We start from the raw sequence: 20,070 nt of genomic DNA, 5'->3' as shown, positions 1-20,070 counted from the left end.
GATGACATGATACTATACATAGAGAATCCTAAAGGTGCTACCAGAAAACTACTAGAGCTAATCAATGAATTTGGTAAAGTAGCAGGATACAAAATTAATGCACAGAAATCTCTTGCATTCCTATACACTAATGATGAAATATCTGAACAAGAAATTAAGGAAACACTCCCATTTACCACTGCAACAAAAAGAATAAAATATCTAGGAATAAACCTACCTAAGGAGACAAAAGACCTGTATGCAGAAAATTATAAGACACTGATGAAAGAAATTAAAGATGATACAAATAGATGCAGAGATATACCATGTTCTTGGATTGGAAGAATCAACATTGTGAAAATGACTCTACTACCCAAAGCAATCTACAGATTCAATGCAATCCCTATCAAACTACCACTGGCATTTTTCACAGAACTAGAACAAAATATTTCACAATCTGTATGGAAACGCAAAAGACCCTGAATAGCCAAAGCAATCTTGAGAAAGAAAAACGGAGCTGGAGGAATCAGGCTCCCTGACTTCACACTATATTACAAAGCTACAGTAATCAAGACAGTATGGTACTGGCACAAAAACAGAAATATATATCAATGGAACAGGACAGAAAGCCCAGAGATAAACCCACACACATACGGTCACCTTATCTTTGATAAAGGAGGCAAGAATATACAGTGGAGAAAAGACAGCCTCTTCAATAAGTGGTGCTGGGGAAACTGGACAGCTACATGTCAAAGAATGAAATTAGAACACTCCCTAACACCATACACAAAAATAAACTCAAAATGGAGTAGAGACCTAAATGTAAGACCAGACACTATAAAACTCTTAGAGGAAAATATCAGAAGAACACTCTGACATAAATCACAGCAAGATCTTTTTTGATCCACCTCCTAGAGTAATGGAAATAAAAACAAAAATAAACAAATGGGACCTAATGGAACTTCAAAGCTTTTGCACAGCAAAGTAAACCATAAACAAGACGAAAAGACAACCCTCAGAATGGGAGAAAATATTTGTAAATGAATCAATGGACAAAGAATTAATCTCCAAAATACACAAACAGCTCATGCAGCTCAATATTAAAAAAACAAACAACCCAATCCAAATATGGGCAGAAGACCTAAATAGACATTTCTCCAAAGAAGACATACAGATGGCCAAGAAGCACATGAAAAGCTGCTCAATATCATTAATTATTAGAGAAATGCAAATCAAAACTACAATGAGGTATCACCTCACACCAGTTAGAATGGGCCTCATCAGAAAATCTACAAACAACAAATGCTGGAGAGGGTGTGGAGAAAAGGGAACCCTCTTGCACTGCTGGTGGGAATGTAAATTGATACAGCCACTATGGAGAACAGTATGAAGGTTCCTTAAAAAACGAAAAATAGAATTATCATATGATCCAGCAATCCCACAACTGGGCATATACCCAGAGAAAACCATAATTCAAAAAGACACATGCACCCCAATGTTCACTGCAGCACCATTTACAATAGCCAGGACATGGAAGCAACCTAAATGCCCATCGACAGACGAATGGATAAAGAAGATGTGGTACATATACACAATGGAATATTACTCAGCCATAAAAAGGAACGAAATTGGGTCATTTGTTGAGATGTGGATGGATCTAGAGACTGTCATACAGAGTCAAGTAAGTCAGAAAGAGAAAAACAAATATCGTATATTAATGCATATATGTGGAACCTAGAAAAATGGTACAGATGAACCAGTTTGCAGGGCAGAAATTGAGACACAGATGTAGAGAACAAACGTATGGACACCAAGTGGAGAAAGCGGTGGGGCGGTGCGAGTGGTGGTGTGATGAATTGGGCGATTGGGATTGACATGTATACACTGATGTGTATAAAATTGATGACTAATAAGAACCTGCTGTATAAATAAATAAATAAAATTAAAAAATTAAAAAAAATTTGTCCTGAAGAGGTTAAAAAAATCTCATTGTTTCCACAGGATTCAAGAGTCATGTGCTACTCCAAAAGCATAGTGACTGTCAGTATAAATATTTGCAATCTGGTCTTTAGTTGGCAAGCTCTGGTTAAGGCAATTAATAGAGGTTATTGTGCTTACTTTGTTTTTGGTAAATAAGAGCTTTCATTTATGTCCACTGTGGGCATTACTACATATCCAACTTGGTAACGTACCTGCTCATTCTTTAAGTAGGACCCATCTGTAATTCAAATTAGATCAGCATTACCAGTAAGGGCTTTTTGTAAGTCATTCCTGGGAGCAAGATGATAATCAGTTAACAAAATGCAGTCATGTTTGTTTTCTTCCTGGGGTTCTGGAAGCAAAGCTGCAAGGTGAAGATTATTACATTGAACCAAAGTAATATTAGGTGCAGAAAGCAACAATATGTCATAAGAAGTTAGTCAGCTGACAGAATAGTGCTGAGTGTGGTAAGAGTTTAGAAGACACTCAACTGAGTGTAGGACATATAATAAATAGTTAAAGGAGACCCCATTCCTATTTCTTCAGTAACCTTACACAAGCAAGCCATTGTTGAAACAGCCCTCATAAAAAGTGGAAGTCCTTTCACTTCTGGGTCTAATTTTGCTTTGGAGCATAAAGGCAATTCATCTACAAGCATTTTTGCAAAAGCATAAGAGTAAGACAGCAACTGCCTATAAATGACAAAAGACTTAAAACTAAAAGCATGGTTAGTGACTTCCCTGGTGGTCCAGTGGTTAGGATGCCAGGCTCCCAATGCAGGGGGCCCGGGTTCAATCCCTGGTCAGGGAACTAGATCCCACATGCATGCCACAACCAAGAGTCCACATGCCGCAACTAAAAGATCCTGCATGAAGCAACTGAAGGATCTTGCATGCCACAGTGAAGATCCTGCACATGGCAATGAAGATCCCACATGCCGCAACTAAGACCTGGCGCAGCCTAATAAATATTAAAAAAACACAAAACATGGTTGGAGACCTGAATACAATGCCAATGTCGTGGAAATTTGACTATTTCTATGACATACAACATTTTAAGATAATAACTAGAATTATGACTGACAACACACCAGGACATTTAACCCATACAACATAATCTAAGAAGGTTTATCATTACTCATTTGACCATGTTTCCCATGTAATTTAACATACCAGATAAATCTAATTAGTTTAATATTTCCCTTTGAGATGTTCAGGGGCCCTCTGAAGCATCCCAAAGTTAGCTAGAGATCAGAAGAACTTCATTTAGAATTTGATTTGAGGAAGTCTTTCAAAGATATCAAAAGGTTTTAAACATGTGGCCAAGTAAGATCATAAGTCACTGTGAAACAATACTTATTCATTTAACCAAAATGACAATAAAAGATTTCAAGGGCAAATTCAGAAAGATACAACAGACTGCCTAAGAGGTAAAGAAACTGTACAATATGTTATCAAAATCAGATCAATAGTACAAGAAAATTTTATCCTCTTTACAGAGAAAAAACCAAATTCTAGTTTTGTACCATTTCATTTTCAATATTAAAATTCATTCCTTTAATTAAATTCAATCTAATCTTAGTCCTGACCATGCTTAAAACTCTTTTCTCACAGTTCCCCCTTTTTATTATTTAAAAAAATTTTAATTTATTTTTGGCTGCATTGGATCTTTATTGCTGTGCACGGGTTTTCTCTAGCTGTGGCGAGCGGGGGTTACTCCTTGTTGTGGTGCGTAGGCTTCTCATTGCAGTGGCTTCTCTTGTTGCAGAGCACAGGCTCTAGGCGCATGGGCTTCAGTAGTTGCAGTGCACAGGCTCAGCAGTTGTGGCTCATGGGCTCTAGAGCACAGGCTCAGTAGTTGCGGTGCACGGGCTTAGTTGCTCCATGGCACGTGGGATCTTCCCGGACCAGGGATCGAACCCACATCCCCTGCACTGGCAGGCGGATTCTTAACCACTATGTCACCAGGGAAGTCCTGAAGTATTTTTATTTTTATTTTTAATATTTATTTATTTGGCTGTGCCGGATCTTAGTTGCGGCACACAGGATCCTTTAGTTGTGGCATGTGGGATCTAGTTTCCTGACAAGGGAACTAACCCAGGCCTCCTGCACTGAGAGCATGGAGTCTTAACCACTGGATCACCAGGGAAGTCCCTCACAGTTCCCTTTTTTAAATTAATTTCTAGAAATATATGCCACTTCATAGTACAATCTTTCAATAATAATGCACAAGATACATTCATTAATAATCTCAAATATATTTAGTCTCTCTGTAATAAGTGGTCTAAAATAGGTCAACATAGATTTCTTTAGCAATAAATGTTTCAGTGTTTTATCTTATTAAAAGTGATCTAGACAGTCAATGAATTGCCATCATTTAACTTAATGTAGCAGAACTCTGAAGTTTCAAGTTAACAAAAATCTGGAGAAACTGTTTTCAGGTAGACACATCATAAAACGTAATCATTCTTAAAGAGTTCACCCAAATACTTTGATCCCATTTATCTCTATTTCATTACTTATGAAAATATCATCATACAAGTTAATTATCTTGTTGACAAATTTTATAACAGAGATAACATGAGCTTATTGGCATTTAGTAAACCTAGGTACAATAAAAGTATTATATTTAATGTTGATGACTTTAAAGATGTGTCTATATTAATTAAACCATCAACTAAAACTCGTTTTCACTTATTAAAGATTAATCCTAGATCATACGAACCCTTAAAAATTTGGGCTAGCTTAAGTTACATTCAGAAGTATTTGATTTCTAAGTACTTACTTTTAAGTCAATTAAATACAGCTCTTTTACAAACTATTTTTGGTAATATCATCTGGAGGTAGGGACATATCATATTTATAATGTACACACAGACATACATATATCCAAATAGACACAGAGATCTCATAGTTTTCCTGCTTGAGTTTTAAAAGGCCTCTTTCCCCCTTTTTTTTTCTTCTTTCAGTTTTAGTTTCTACTAGTTGAGCCAAGACTGTAGTCTCAGGAAATGTAGGATGTGTTTACATTTCAAGGACATGATAAGAGTTATAACTTCAAACTTTCTCCCAAGAATACTTTTGTTCTCTCAGGGTCAGAATTTTGAAAGGATGTTTTATTAAGCCCACTTTCTCTAATTAGGCATGCAAGAACCAGTTTTGGAATGTCAAAAAGTTCCACCCTGGCCATGTAAGAGTTACGATACACAGACTGAGAAGATACGAGAAATGTTTAATAAAGAGCTAAAAAATCTAAAGAACAGAGATGAACAATACAATAACTGAAATGAAAACTACACTATAAGGAATCAATAGCAGAATAAAGAGGCAGAAGTATGGATAAGTGATCTGGAAGACAGAATGGTGGAAATCACTGCTGTGGAACAGAATGAAGAAAAAAAGAATGAAAAGAAATGAGGACAGTCTAAGAGACTTCTGGGAAAACATTAAACGCCTCAACATTCTCATTATAGGGGTCCAGAAGGAGAAGAGAGAGAGAAAGTACCTGAGAAAATATCTGAAGAAATAATAGCTGAAAATGTCCCTAACATGGGAAACAGTCACCCAAGTCCAGGAAGCACAGAGAGTCCCAGGCAGGATAAACCCAAGGAGGAACATGCTGAGACACATATTAATCAAACTGACAAAAATTAAAGACAAGGGCTTCCTTGGTTTGAGCCCTGGTCCAGGAAGATCCCACATGCTGCGGAGCAACTAAGCACATGTACCACAACTACTGAGCCTGTGCTCTAGAGCCTGCGAACCACAACTACTGAGCCTGCATGCCACAACTACCGAAGCGTGCGTGCCTAGAACCCATGCTCCACAACAAGAGAAGCCACCGCAATGAGAAGCCCGTGCACCACAAAGAAGAGTAGCCCCTGCTCGCTATAACTAGAGAAAGCCCATGCACAGCAATGAAGATCCAACACAGCCCAAAATAAATAAATAAAATAAGTAAATTTATTTTAAAAAGTTAAAGACAAAGAGAAAATATAAAAAGCAACAAGGGAAAAGCAACAAATAATATGCAAGGAAATTCCCATAAAATTATCAGCTGATTTTTCAGCAGAAACTCTGCAGGCCGGAAGGCAGTTGCACAATATATTTTAAAGTGATGAAAGGGAAGAACTTACAGCCAAGAACACTCTACCCAGCAAGGCTCTCATTCAGATTCAACAGAGAAATCAAAAGCTTCACAAACAAGCAAAAACTAAGAGAATTTAGCACCACCAGACCAGCTTTGCAACAAATGCTAAAGGAACTTCTCTAGGCAGGAAAGAGACCAGCAATTTAAAACAATCTTGTATCAATACATTTATAGACTGCTATATCAAAACCTCATGGAAACAGCAAACCCCAAAACTATAATAGCTACACACACAAAAAAGAAAAAGCAATCCAAACGCAGCATTAAAGATGGTCATCAAATCACAAGAGAACAAAAGAGGAAGGGGAGAAAAAAGATGTACAAAAATAAATCCAAAACAATTAACAAAATGGCAATACGGACATACACATCGATAATTACTTTAAATGTAAATGGGTTAAATGCTGCAACCAAAAGGCATAAACTCACTAAATGGATATAAAAACAATACCCATATAGATGGGTGAAAGAGACCCACTTCAGATCTAGGGACACATACAGACTGAAAGTAAGGGGATGGAAAGAAGTATTCCATGCAAATGGAAATCAAAAGAAAGCTGGAGTAGCAATACTCTTATCAGACGTAATAGACTTTAAAATAAAGACTGTTACAAGAAACAAAGAAGAACACTACCAAACGATCAAGGGATCAATCCAAGAAGAAGATATAATAATTTTAAATAAATATGTACCCAACACAGGAGCATTTCAATATATAAGGCAAATACTAACAACCATAAAAGGAGAAATCTACAGTAACACAATAATAGTGGGGGATTTTGACACCCCACTTTCATCAATGGACAGATTATCCAGACAGAAAATCAGTAAGGAAACACAGGCCTTAAATGACCAGACTGACATTAAACCAGATGGACTTAACTGATATTTATAGAGCATTCCATCCAAAATCAACAGAATACACATTTTTTTCAAGTGCACATGGAACTTTCTCCAGGATTGACCATACGCTGGGCCACAAAGCAAGCCTCGGTAAATTTAAGAAAATTGAAATCATATCAAGCATCTTTTCCAATCACAATGCTGTGAGATTAGAAATCAACTACAAGAAAAAAAAACTGTAAAAACACAAACATGTGGAGGCTAAACAACATGCTACTAAACAACCAATCACTGAAGAAATCAAAGACAAAATCCAAAAAATACCTAGAGACAAATGAAAACAAAAGCACAATGATCCAAAACCTATGGAATGCAGCAAAAGCAGTTCTAAGAAGGAAGTTTATAGCAATACAAACTTACCTCAGGAACAAGAAAAATCTCAAATGAACAACCTAAACTTACACCTAAAGCAACCAGAGAAAGAACAAACAAACCCCGAAGTTAGTAGAAGGAAAGAAATCATAAAGATCAGAGCAGAGGGCTTCCCTGGTGGTGCAGTGGTTGAGAGTCTGCCTGCCAATGCAGGAGGCACGGGTTCGAGCCCTGGTCTGGGAAGATCCCACATGCTGCGGAGCAGCTAGGCCCGTGAACCACAATTACTGAGCCTGAGCGTCTGGAACCTGTGCTCCGCAACAAGAGAGACTGCGATAATGAGAGGCCCGCGCACCGCGATGAAGAGTGGCCCCCGCTTGCCGCAACTAGAGAAAACCCTCGCACAGAAACAAAGACCAAACACAGCTATAAATAAATAAATTAATAAATTAATTAATTAATAATAATAAAAAAAAAGATCAGAGCAGATAAATGAAACAGAGATGAAGAAAATAATAGCAAAGATCAATGAAACTAAAAGCCAGTTCTTTGAAAAGATAAGTAAAATTGATAAGCCTTCAGCCAGACTCATGAAGAAAAAAAGGGAGAGGGCTCAAATCCATAAAATTAGAAATGAAAAAGGAGAAGTCATAATGGACACCACAAAAATACAAAGGATCACAAGAGACTAATACAAGCAACTCTGTGCCAATAAAATGGACAACACAGAAGAAACGGACAAATTCTTAGAAAGATACAATCTCCCAAGACTGAACCAAGAAGAAATAGAAAATATGAACAACTCACAAGTACTGAAATTGAAACTGTGATTTAAAAACTCCCAACAGGGACTTCCCTGGTGGCACAGTGGTTAAGAACCCACCTGCCAATGCAGGGGACACGGGTTTGAGCCCTGGTCCAGGAAGACCCCACATGCCATGGAGCAACTAAGTCCATGTGCCACAACTACTGACCCCAAGTGCCACAACTACTGAATCCCGCATGCCTAGAGCCTGTGCTCCACAACAAGAGAAGCCACCACAATGAGAGGCCTGCACGCCACAACAAAGAAGAGCCCCTGCTTGCTGCAACTAGAGAAAGTCTGCGAGCAGCAACAAAGACCCAATGCAGCCAAAAATAAATAAATTAAATTAAATTAAATTAAATTAAAACTCCCAACAAACAGAAGTCCAGGACCAGATGGCTTCACAGGCGAATTCTATCACACATTTAGAGAAGAATTAACACCTATCCTTCTGAAACTATTCCAAAAAACTGCAGAGAAAGGAACACTCCCAAACTCATTCTATGAAGCCACTCTCACCCTGATACCAAAACCAGACAAAGATACCACAAAAAAAGAAAATTACAGGCTAATATCACTGATGAACATAGGCAAAAATCTTCAACAAAATACTAGCAAGCCGAATCCAACAATATATTAAAATGATCATATACCACAATCAAGTGGGATTCATCCTAGGGATGCAAGGATTTTTCAATATCCACAAATCAATCGGTGTGATACACCACATTAACAAATAGAAGAGTAAAACCATATGATCATCTCAATAGATACAGAAAAATCTTTTGACAAAATTCAATACCAATTTATGATAAAAACTCTCCAGAAAGTGGGCATAGAGGGAACATATCTCAACATAATAAAGGTCATATACTATTGTATATGATCTACAGCTAACATCATATGATAGCTGTATATGATACTGTTGTATATGATCTACAGCTAACATCATACTCAGTGGTGAAAAGCTGAAAGCATTTCTTCTAAGATCAGGAACAAGACAAGGATGTCCATGCTCACCACTTTCATTCAACATAGTTTTGGAAGTCCTAGCTATGGCAGTCAGAGAGGAAAAAGAAATAAAAGGGATCCAAATTGGGAAAGAAGAAGGAAAACTGTCACTGTTTGCAGATGACATGATACTATACATAGAAAATCCTAAACACACTACCAGAAAACTACTAGAGCTCATCAATGAATTCAGTAAAGTTGCAGGTTACAAAATTAAAACACAGAAATCTGTTGCATTTCTAACAACGAAAGATCAGAAAGAGGAATTAAAGAAACAATCCCATTTACCATCGCATCAAAAAAAGAATAAAATACCTAGGAATAAACCTACCCAAGGAGACAAAAGACCTATACTCTAAAAACTATAAAACACTGATGAAAGAAGTGGAAGACGACACAAACAGATGGAAAGATATACCATGTTCTTGGATTGGAAGAATCAATACTGTCAAAATGGCTATACTACCCAAGGCAATCTACAGATTCAATGCAGTCCCTATCAACTTACCAATGGCATTTTTCACAGAACTAGAACAAAAAGAAAACAAACCTTAAAATACGTATGGAGACACAAAAGACCCTGAATAGCCAAAGCAATCTTGAGAAAGAAAAACAGAGCTGGAGCAATCAGGCTCCCTGACTTCAGACTATACTACAAAGCTACAGTCATCAAAACAGTATGGTACTGGCACAAAAATAGACATATAGATCAATGGAACAGGATAGAAAACCCAGAAATAAACCCACGCACCTATGGTCAATTAATCTATGGCAAAGGAGGCAAGACCATACAATGGAGGAAAGGCATTCTCTTCAGTAAGTGGTGCTGGGAAAACTGGACAGCTACATGTAAAAAAATGAAATTAGAACACTCCTTAACACCATATGCAAAAATAAACTCAAAATGGATTAAAGATCTAAATGTGAGTTTCTATAAAACTCTTAGAGGAAAACTAAGGCAGAACACTCTCTGACATAAATTGCAGCAGTATCTTTTTCAAAAGACAACCCACAGAATGGGAGAAAATATTTGCAAACAACGTGACCGACAAGGGATTAGTCTCCAAGATTTATAAACAGCTCATGTGGCTTTATATCATAAAAACAAACAACCCAATTGAAAAATGGGTAGAAGACCTAAATACACATTTCTCCAAAGAAGACATACAGATGGCCAAGAAGCACATGAAAAGATGTTCAACGTCGCTAATTATTAGAGAAATGCAAATGAAAACTACAATGAGATCTCAACTCACACCAGTAAGAATGGTTATCATCAAAAAAATCCACAAACAGGACTTCCCTGGCGGTCTAGTGGTTAAGACTCTGCACTCCCAATGCAGGGGGCATGGGTTTGATCCCTGGTCAGGGAACTAAGATCCCACATGCCGTGTGGCATGGCCAAAAATAAATAAATAAAATCCACAAACAATAAATGCTGGAGAGGGTGTGGAGAGAAGTGAACCCTCCTATACTGTTGGTGGGAATGTAAATTGGTACAGCCACTGTAGAGAACAGTATGGAGGTTCCTTAAAAAACTAAAAATAGAGCTACCATATGATCCTGAATTCCCACTCCTGGGCATATATCTGGAGAAAACCGTAATTCGAAAAGATACATGCACCCCAATGTTCATTGCAACACTGTTTACAATAGCTAAGACATGGAAGCAACCTAAATGTCCATCGACAGATGAATGGATAAAGAAGATGTGGCACATATATACAATGGAATACTACTCAGGCATTAACAAGAATGAAATAATGTTATCTGCAGCAACATGGATGGACCTGGAGATTATCATACTAAGTGAAGTAAGTCAGACAGAGAAAGACAAATACCATATGATACCACTTATATGTGGAATCTAAAAAAAAAAGATACAAATGAACTTATTTACAAAACAGAAACAGACTCACAGATTTAGAAAACAAACTTACAGTTACCAAAGGGGAAAGGTTGGGGGGAGGGATAAATTGGGAGTTTGGGATTGACATATACACACTACTGTATTTAAAATACATAACCAGGGAATTCCCTGGCAGTCCAGTGGTTAGGATTCCATGCTTCCACTGCAGGGGGTACAAATTTGATCCCTGGTTGGGGAACTAGACCCCTCATGCCATGTGGCCCACTGTCTTGTTTTTCCACAGTTCATTTATCCATTCACTTACTGAAGGACATCTTGGTTACTTCCAAGTTTTGGCAATCATGAATAAAGCTGCTATAAACTTCCCTATACCAGTTTTTTTTTTTAAATAGATAACCAACAAGGACCTACTGTAAAGCACAGGGAACTCTACTCAATATTCTGTAATAACCTAAATGGGAAAAGAATTTGAATGTTGGATTGTGTATCTGTCTGTATGTGTATTAAAATAAATGAATATTTATGGACCCATACACATATAAATGACATACACACATATAAATGAGGTAGGGACAACAGTTCCTTATACAAGAATTCTTATTAGTAAATATAGAAGAAATAAGGAAGGTAAAAAAAATCATCATTAGCTAATCACAATTTTAACTGTTGCAGGCAAGATCCACTAATGAATGTTAAAATCAGTGAATGAAAGTTTAATGAGAAACAAGATAGTCATGTAGCTTCAAAGTATCTCCCCAAATTTATTAACTCCAAAGAGAAAAACAGTAAATTTACAATGGAGAAATCTGACAGACATTACCTTAACCAAGTGATCAAGGCTAACATCACCAGTAATAGCACATGTTGTATCCCTTGATGTCATGTGCTGAAGAGGGTACATCACCACTGAGGTATTCTTCCCTCCAAAATCTATCAATTCAATCTAATCATGAGAAAACATTAGATAAATCCAAACTGATGAATATCCTACAAAATACCTGACTTACTGCTAAACCCAAAGCCATGCAGAATTTTTCCTATTTTCTAAGTTTTATAGCATTTTATATGTGGGTCTATAATTCATTTTGAGTTAATTTTTTATTAAGGGGTAAGGTCTGTGTCAGGGTTATTTTTTTATCCTTTTGCATATGGACATTCAATTATTCCAGCATCATTTTTTGAAATGATTTATCCTTTCTCCATTGAACTGCCTCATGCTATACTGAAAAAAAATCAATTGACCATATACATATGAATCTATTTCTAGAGTCTCTATTCTATTCCTTTAATCTATATGTCTATTCTTTCACTAATAACATGCTGCTTTGATTATTGTAGCTTTACATTAAGTCTTGAAATCAGATAATGTGAATTCTACAACTTTTTTCCAGAATTGTATTGGCTATTTCTGTTCCTTTGCCTTTCCATAAAATTTTAGCATCAACTTGTTGATATCTACAAAAAAGGCTTCTGGTATTTTGATTTGAATTGACTTAAATCTATAGCTCAAATTGGAAAGAACTGACACCTTAACAACATTGAGTGATCCAATACACGAATAAAAATCTATGTGTGGCGGGCGAGGGATAAACTGGGAGTTTGGGATTGACATACACACACTACTATATTTAAAATAGATAACCAACAAGGATCTACTGTATAGCACAGGGAACTCTGCTCAATATTTTGTAATAACCTACATGTGAAAAGAATTTGAAAAAGAAGAGATACATGTATATGTATAACTGAATCACTTTGCTGTACACCTGAAACTAACACAACATTGTTAATCAACTATACTCCAGTATAAAATAAAAATTAAAAAAAATAGGGCTTCCCTGGTGGCGCAGTGGTTAAGAATCCACCTGCCAATGCAGGGGACATGGGTTCGAGCCCTGGTCTGGGAAGATCCCACATACCGTGGAGCCACTAAGCCTGTGTGTCACAACTACTGAGCCTGCACTCCAGAGCCCACGTGCCACAACTACTGAAGCCCACGTGCCTAGAGCCCATGCTCTGCAATGAGAAGCCACTGCAATGAGAAGCCCGTGCACTGCAACGAAAAGTAGCCCCCACTCACCACAACTAGAGAAAAGCCTGTGTGCAGCAACAAAGACCCAACACAGCCAAAAAAAAAAAAATTAAGTGTAGTCTGTTGTGTTTTTACATGTGTACATACCTGCAAAAACATCAAGATAATGGACGTATTCATCACCTGCAAAAGTTTCTTGGTGCCTTTTTGTATATAGCCTCCCTTTTATTCCTTATCCCCAAGCAAGAACTGATCTTTCTTTGTGACTACGTATTAGTATAAATTTTCGACAATTTTATATAAGTGGTATTTTGTTACATTTAGCATAATTATTTTGACATTCATCCCTTTTTTGTTGCTGTTTTGTATTCCATTTTGTGAATGTATAAAAATGTCTTTATCCATTTACTTTTTGATGGACATTTGAGTTATTTACAGTTTTTGTCCAGTGATAATAAAACTTCTTTGAATATTCATGAACAAAAAAATCCATATGTGAAAACATAAATAAATATATTTATTTAGGTATTTCAATTCTTTCATCATTCTTTTGTAGTTCTCCACATAGATTCTGTAAATATTTTGTTAGATTTATACAGCATTTCACTTTTTGGGTTGCTATTGAAAATGGTATTGTTTTTTATTTTTTTAAACATATTTTATTGAATATAAATATTTAATATTTTCAAGACACGAACAGAATCTACATTTAACACAAATAACTGGAGTACGAGGTTTTAGTTGTGCAAAATGAAGAAATTCTAGAGAGATAATGTGCAGCATGTCGACTACAGTTAACCATACTGTATCGAATACTTGAAATTTCCTAAGTATGTCTTTTTTTAAATGTTTATATTTTTAAAATTTTTATTGGAGTATAGTTGATTTACAATGTTGTGTTAGTTTCAGGTGTACAGCAAAGTAAAGCAGTTATATATACACATATAGGTATTGTTTTTTAAAATTCAACTTCTAGGTGTTCATTGCTAGTATAGAAAAAATGACTGTTTTTTTATTTTTTATTATTTTTTTAAAATTTTGGCCACACTGCACGGCATGTGGGATCTTAGTTCCCCAACCAGGGATTGAACCCCTGCTCCCTGCACTGGAAGGCAGACCCTTAACCACTGCACTGCCGGGGAAGTCCCAAAGATGATTGACTTTTTCTTAAATTAAAAAAAAATTTTTTTTTATTTAAAAAAAATTTTTTTTTTTTTGGCTGCATTGGGTCTTCATTACTGTGCACGGGCTTTGTCTAGTTGCAGCAAGTGTGGGATACTCTTTGCTGCAGTGCACAGGCTTCTCATTGAGGTGGATTCTCTTGTTGCAGACCACGGGCTCAGTAGTTGCGGCATGCGGGCCCTAGAGTGCACGGGCTTCAGTAGTTGCTGCACATGGGCTCAGTAGTTGTGGCACACAGGCTCTAGGGCACGCGGGCTTTGGTAATTGTGGCGCACGGGCTCAATAGTTGTGGCTGTGGGCTCTAGAGCGCAGGTTCAGTAGTTGTGGTGCATGGGCTTAGTTGCTCCGCAGCATGTGGGATCTTCCTGGACCAGGTATCGAACCCATGTCCCCTGAATTGGCAGCCATATTCTTAACCACTGTGCCACCAGGGAAGTCCATGACTGACTTTTGTATACTGATTTTGTACTCTGTGATCCTGCTAAAATTACTATTAGTTCCAAGAATTCTTTTTGTAGGTTCTGTGCGATTTGATAGCCATGTCTAATAATACTAAGTAATAAACTTCAGAGATTTGTCTGGAGAATGCAAATCTATTTAATTAACAATATTAGCAAAAAAGTTTCTCAGAAGAAAAAGGTGATGTCCCCTCCCCAACCTTAGAATTTACAATGAAAGAGATATCATTCTTACCTTATAAAACAACATAAAAATTCTGATGTGATAAAATGACAAATAGAGAATATTAACAAAGGCTTAGCTTTGTTACCCTGTCCAATACAAAGCACGTGAATATTTATAACTATAAGCACCTTACTATGTTTTCTAATATTATTAAAAATATGTCCTTGGAATTGTTGTTCCTATCATGGAATCTTGTAAGATACCTGGACTTCAGAGATTATTGCTAAAATCTACGAGAATAACCTCAAATTTCTAAAAAAGTAAGAAATTCTGAATGACTATCTTGGTGATTTGCTATTCTAGTGACATCTCTATAATCTTTAAGGTGTAAATACGTATAAGGCTTGTCAAATCAGATGAGGATTACTAGTATTTCCTTCTTACACACACAAAGGTTTAATTGACTAGTTGGAAGTCCTGGTCTCCTTTAAATTAATAAGTATGCTCCTTTCTGCATATTATTCATTAAGAGAACTGAGCAAGTGGGATGCAGCAAAAGCAATTCTAAGAGGGAAGTTTATAGTGATAAATGCCTACATTATGAAAAAAGAAAGATCCAAAATAATTAACCTAACTTCACATCTCAAGGAACTAGAAAAAGAACAAAGTAGGACTAAAGTAGCAGACAGAAGAGCAAAATCTTACCAAAAGAGCAGAAATGAAATAGGCACTAGAAAGGCAAACAGAAAAAAAATCAATGAGACTAAGAATTGGTTGTTAGAAAAGATAAACCAAATTGAGAAACCTGTAGCTACACTCAACAAGAGGGGACTCAAACAAAATTATAAATGAAAGAGGAGACATTACAACTGATATCAAAGATAAGAGACTATTATGAACAATTATACAGACACAACTGTATAAACTAGAAGAAATAAATCCTAGAAACATACACCTACCCATACTAAATCATGAAGAAATAGGAAATGTGAATAGACCACTAACAAGTAAGGAGATTGAATCAGTTATCAAAAACTTCCCGATACTGGGACTTCCCTGGTGGCGCAGTGGTTAAGACTCTGCACTCCCAATGCAGGGGGTCTGGGTTCAATCCCTGGTCTGGGAACGAGATCCCACATGCATGCCACAACTAAGAGTTCACATGCCACAACTAAGGAGCCTGGGTGCCGCAACTAAGGAGCCAGCAAGCCACAACTAAGGAGCCCACCTACCACAACTAAGACCCAATGCAACCAAATAAATAAATAAATATTTTAAAAAACACAAAAAACAAAAAACTTCCCAATACTGAAAAGCTCAGGATCAGATGGTTTCAGTAGTGAATTCCACCAAACATTTATAGAAGAGTTAATGTCATGACTTCTCAAACCCTTCCAAAAATGGAAAAGGAAGGGACACTTCCAAACTCATTTTCCAAGGCCAGCATTACTCTGAGACCAAAGCCAGATAAGGACACTACAAGAAAAGAAAATGACAGGCCAATATCCTTGATGAATATAAATGCAAATATTCTAATATTTATAAGCCTAATTCAACAGTACATTAAGAGGATCATAGTGGATTGATCAAGTGGGATTTATCCCTGGAATGCGAGAATAAACCCCTGGGATGCAAATCAATAAATGTGGTATACCACATTAATAGACTGAAGGATAAAAATCATAGAATCACCTTATTAGATGCAGAAAAAGCATTGACAAAGTTAAAATTCCTTTCATGATAAGAACTCTCAAAAAACTGGGGATAGAAGGAATGTATCTCAAAATAATAAAGGCCATATACAACAAACTCACAGCCAATATCATACTCGGTAGTGAAAGGTTGAAAGCTTTTCCTCTAAGATCAGGAAAAATGTAAGGGTGCCCTCTCTCACCAATCCTATTCAACATAGTACTGGAAGTGCTAGAGCAATCAGGCAAGAAAAATAAATAAAAAGCATCCTAATCAAAAGGGAAGAAGTAAAATTTGTCTGTTGATGACATGAACTTATATGTAGAAAATCCTAAAGACTCCACCAAAAAACTGATAGAATATACAAATTGAGTAAAACTGCAGAATATAAAACCAACATACAAAAATCAGTTGTATTTCTATACACTAACACTGAAGTATCTGAAAAAGAAATAAAGAAAACAATTCCATTTAAAATAGCATCAAAAACAAGAAAATACTTGGGAATAAATTTTACCAAGGAAATGAGAGATCTGTACAGTGAAAACTATGACACTGATGAAAGAAACTGAAGAAGACGCAAATTAATGAAAGATATTCTGCGTTCATGGATCAGAAGAATTAATATTGTTAAAATGTCCATACTACCCAAAGCTATCTATAGATTCAATGCAATCCCTATCAAAATTCCAATGGCATTTTCACAGAAATAGAAAAAACAATTCTAAGATAGGTATGGAACCACAAAACACCTTGAATAGCCGAAACAATCCTGAAAAAGAAGAACAAAGTTGGAGATATCACATGTCCTGATTTCAAACTATACTACATAGCTAGTCAAAACAGTTTAATACTGACATAAAAACAGACACATAGACCAATAGAACAGAATTAAGAGCTCTGAAATAAACTCACAAATATTCAGTCAACTGATAGTTGACAAAGGAGCCAAAAATACACAATAGGGAAAGGAGAGCCTCCTCAATAAATGGTGCTGGGAAAACTGGATATATTCACATGCAAGAGGATGAAACTGGACCCATATCTTACACCACTAACAAAAATTAAGTCTCTAATTCATTGAATTAGAGACTTAAATGTAAGACCTGAAAACATAAAACTACTAGGAGAAAACATTGGGAAAACTGGTCTTGGCAACAATACACACACACACACACACACACACACACATACATATACACACACATGCACACATACATATAGGCTGCACTGCACGGCTTGCAGGATCTTAGTTCCCCAACCAGGAATCGAACCCGGGCCCCCGGCAGTGGAAGCAGGCAGTCCTAACCACTGGACCACCAGGGAATTCCCTTGGCAATGATATTTTGGACATGACACCAAAAGCACAGGCCACAGCAGAAAAAATAAACAAGTAGGACTCCATCAGACTAAAAAACTTCTGCACAACAAAAGAAACAATCAACAAAATAAAAAGGCAGGCTTCAGAATGGAAGAAAATATTTGCAAACCATACATGTGATAAGGGATTAATAACTCAAACATATAAGAAATACATACAACTCAAGAGAAAAAAATCTGATTAAAAAATGGGCAGAAGGGACTTCCCTTCCAGCCAAAAGATAAATAAATAAAAGGCAGAAGACCTGAATAGACATTTTCCCAAAGACATACAAACGGTCAACAGGTATGTGAAAAGATGCTTGACATCACTAATCAGGGAAATGCAAATCAAAACCACAGTGAGCTATCACCTCACACCTGTTAGAATGTCTATCCCTAGGAAGACAAGATAACAAGTGTTGTCAAGGATGTGGAGAAAAGGATGCCCTTGTACACTGTTGGTAGAAATGTAAATTGGTGCAGCCATTATAGAAAGCTGTATGGCAGTTCCTCAAAAACTTAAAAATAGAACAATCATATGATCCAGCAATCCCACTTCTGGGTATATACAGAAAGGAAATGAAATCACTGTCTCAAAGAGATTTATTTGTACCCCTACGTTCACTGCAGCATTATTTTTTTTTAATTAAGAAGTTGAATATTTTATTATTAAACTGTTTATTTTCCTGCAAGGCTGTTGCTTCACTGTATAGAAATAGCACCAGCAAACACAGTATACTGCAAAATTAAGATAGTAATGTTCTTCACTGGACACTATACAACTAAAAAACTTTTCTCCACTGCCATTTATTTCCAGTGGGAAGTTCATTGAGTATTTTGACCCAAATCCAGGGATGGCTGTAAGCAAGTTACAATATTATACAAGGTTAAGATAACAATGTTATCCTTAAATTACATAATTTTTATAACTAGTTTTACCACAGATAATTTCAGGAATTCTGAATATTATAACTGGAGACTAGCCTAAAAATTATAGGGTGTTGTGAAAAAGATGCGGTGTTTATCTGAAGTCATTAGGCAGTTAAGGGGTATTTTCTTCAGGCAACATTGTTGCAAGTAATTTCTTTTGCTAAAAGGGTCTTTTTAAAAATCTATCCACCATTAATTTAAGACAACTATGCTAGATTAAGTTGTTTCAAACTAGTTTATTTAGGGTTTCCATTTTCACTCAATTGATTTTATGTATTTCTCATAAGTTTCTTCACTCATTAGTTCATCTAGTTCTGAAGGGTTACTGAGTGTCATCTTGATCAGCCAACCATCTTCAAACAAGATTTGTTGACAAGTCCTGGATTTGCTGCTACAGCTTCATTAATTTCAGTTACTTCTCCTGATTGAGGAGAATAGTTCACTAGCAGCTTTCACACTTTCCAAAGCACCAAATTCCTCGTTTGTTCAATTGTGTCCCAACTTCCGGCAGACTACAGTAAACAACATCTCCCAAAGCTTCCTGTGCAAAACTGCTGATTCCCACTGTTCCAACACCTTTTTCTATTATTACCCATTTATGTTTGTCTGTGAATTTACGACCCGACAGCAGAGCTGATCCGGTGCGCAGCGCCCTGACAGCGCCCGCCCGCAGTCCCCAGGGCCGCGGCGGGCAGGGCGCGTTGGGCACAGAGATGGCATGCAGGCTGTAGACCGCAGCCCACACGCTCCGTGCCGCTCGCAGTGCCATGTTCGCAGGGGTGCTCACTGCAGCATTATTTACAACAACCAAAACATGCAACCAGCCTGTCTGTCCACCAATAAATGGATAAAGAAAATGGGTTAAATGTACATGTGATATGTGCATACAACACATTTTCTTTATATATAGATATAGATAAACACACACAATGGAATGTTAGCCAAAAAAAAAAAAAAAAAAAGGAAATCCTGTCATTTGGGACAACATGAATGAACCTTGAAAGCATTACAGTAAGTGACATAAGTCAGAAAAAGACAAATACTGTATGATCTCACTAATATGTGGAGTCTAAGAAAACCAAACTCGTTGAAACAAAAAGTGGATGGAGTTTGCCAGGTGCTAGGGCACTGGGGAAACGGGAAGATGTTGGTTAAAGGGTACAGACTTCCAGTTAGAAGATCTAACTGGGGATCTAATGTCCAGCTTGGTGACTATAGTTAACAATTCTGTATTGTACA

The 20,070-nt window shown here is 36.8% G+C and overlaps 1 pseudogene; it reads right to left on the bottom strand.

The window, feature by feature from the left end:
• Positions 1-19,086: 19,086 nt before the first annotated feature.
• LOC103001430 (glycine cleavage system H protein, mitochondrial-like) lies at positions 19,087-19,600 on the bottom strand (annotated as a pseudogene).
• Positions 19,601-20,070: the final 470 nt, after the last annotated feature.

The sequence above is a fragment of the Balaenoptera acutorostrata genome, chromosome 19 (assembly GCF_949987535.1).
Source record: "Balaenoptera acutorostrata chromosome 19, mBalAcu1.1, whole genome shotgun sequence".
NCBI classification, from domain to species: Eukaryota; Metazoa; Chordata; class Mammalia; order Artiodactyla; family Balaenopteridae; genus Balaenoptera; species Balaenoptera acutorostrata.
This window is presented reverse-complemented; position numbering and strand designations above follow the sequence as displayed.